Raw genomic sequence first — 1,941 nt, forward strand, 5'->3', positions numbered from 1 at the left:
CTGAAGCACCTGGCATCGGCCTCTGTCAGAAGACGTGATACTGGCCTAGATGGACCATTGGTCTCACCCAGGAGGGCCGTTCTTATCTTCACCACTTTCCTCTAACCCAAGCAAAGCCAGGAGCAGGCCCAGCTCAGCAACTCGAGCAGGCTCCCTGGCCCAGCATATAGCCAAACCACCCTGCCTCCGCCAGGAGAGACACCCACCGACTCCCTCTTCCAGACCAACGCAGCCCTTCCCCGCTTTGGCTGTCTCCAAGCTGTCTGCGTGCTCTGCTCTGCTCTGCTCTGCTCTGCTCCACGGCTGCCATGCTGCTTGAGATGAGGAGGCTGCGTGGTCTCACGGTCTCAGCTGAGCTGGTATCACGTGCCACCCCGCCCATCTCCTGCTTCCCTTCATGGACCCCTGGGATGTGAGTAATTCTGTATTTGAGTGGCTCTCCCTCCCGGCCAATGAGCTTGGCGTAGACTAGCAGGGAGGGAGGAGGAAAGGGATCGTGCTCCAGTGAGAGCTCAGCAAGAAAGGCCCAGGTCCCCCACTAGAGCACAGCACAGCAGAGCAGAGCAGAGCAGAGCAGGCTGGAGAATGTGTGTATGGATCTGACTACTTTTCCCATGCTCTTCCATTTGAGCTAACTTCCCCAAGCTGTCTCCAGCCTCCCAGTCAGCGCAAGGGGGAGGAGGGCCGGGGAGGAAGAGCTTTGTGCTGGGCAAGGGCTGGCTTTTTGGGAGGCCAAGCAGGGAGAGGGATGGAGGCCACTGGAGGAGCTGAGCCGTCTGACTGTCCATGGCTTCTAAAAGAAGGGCAAGAGAAGGTCCCAGCGCTCCCTTGTCGCTGGAGAATGCAGGCATTGATCCCGCTGCCTCTCGCATGCGAAGCGGGCGCTCTACCACTTGAGCTAATTCCCCTGCTTTGGTAGTGAGGGGCTTGATCCAGCCATTTGATAACGGAGGCCACACCGTCCGCGCACCAGCCGGTGACTCCTTCCGAAAGGGTCAGGCAAGCAAGGGCTTCCTGTAGGCTGGCTAGCTCAGCTGTTTAGAGTGTGGTGCTAATAACACTAAGGTCATGGGTTCAAGCCCCATGCTGGCCACTCCGTGGGTGGGATGGAGAGGGTGGCTTCTGCTCTTTTGGCTGACTGCTAGGGGTGGCAGAGGCCAAAACCAGGTGGGCTGGCAGCAGCCAAGAGCCCTGCTGGGCGAAGAGACTGGCCGGCGCTGGGCAGGACCAGGCTCCGGACGCCTCCTTTCCTCCCCTCCCTGGGCTCCTCGCTCGACCTGCTGCCTGAAAGGGACTTGGGCCCGGGGAGGAGAAGGGTGAGCCTGGCCGGCTGCCTTCCAGGCTCCTAGGAGACGAGGCTTGAGCTGCCCGCCCGGGAAGCCAAAATCGCACGCCTGCCGGCTCGCCCCCATTGTCCGCAGGGGGTTGACCTGATGGCCGTCAGCTCCACCCAAATGTACCCGAGACCGGATCCCGCTCCCCAGCCCAAGCCACAGAGAAAGGCTTAATACTCGGCAACCCCAACCTAGGCGAGAGGCTTCGCACGCCGCCTGCGCAGGGTGACCTTTGGGACTTCCCTGGACCCCATCCTCCCACCGCCCACAGACAGACCCCCCAAGCCCACACTCGAGCCCACACCTCAGACAGGAAGGAGCAGGACCACCACTCCGCCCAGGGGCACCACCACTCTAAGTCAGCTTCACTTGCTTTCTCTTCTACCCCTTTCCTCCCAAATTATGCGCGCCTCACGGGAGCCGGCCCTGGGAAGACCCAGGGAAGACGCAGGCACGGCACTCTGACTAGCGGAAGCCAAACACCCGTACTGAGAGTTTAGCACAGGCTCTTGAGGCACTGGAGGAAACCCATGCAGACGCACTGACCGAGCTAAGCGTTACGGCCAAGGGCCCTACCTGTGCAGTGTGACGTTATTGATATAAATTG

At 60.6% G+C, this 1,941-nt stretch overlaps 1 non-coding gene across 1 annotated transcript; it reads left to right on the top strand.

Moving 5' to 3' along the window:
- Positions 1–1,019: 1,019 nt before the first annotated feature.
- Positions 1,020–1,093, top strand: TRNAI-AAU. Its single transcript has one exon. It is a non-coding gene; the product is annotated as a tRNA-Ile (tRNA).
- The last annotated feature ends 848 nt before the right edge of the window (positions 1,094–1,941 follow it).

Source organism: Mauremys reevesii, linkage group 1, assembly GCF_016161935.1.
Source record: "Mauremys reevesii isolate NIE-2019 linkage group 1, ASM1616193v1, whole genome shotgun sequence".
NCBI classification, from domain to species: domain Eukaryota; kingdom Metazoa; phylum Chordata; order Testudines; family Geoemydidae; genus Mauremys; species Mauremys reevesii.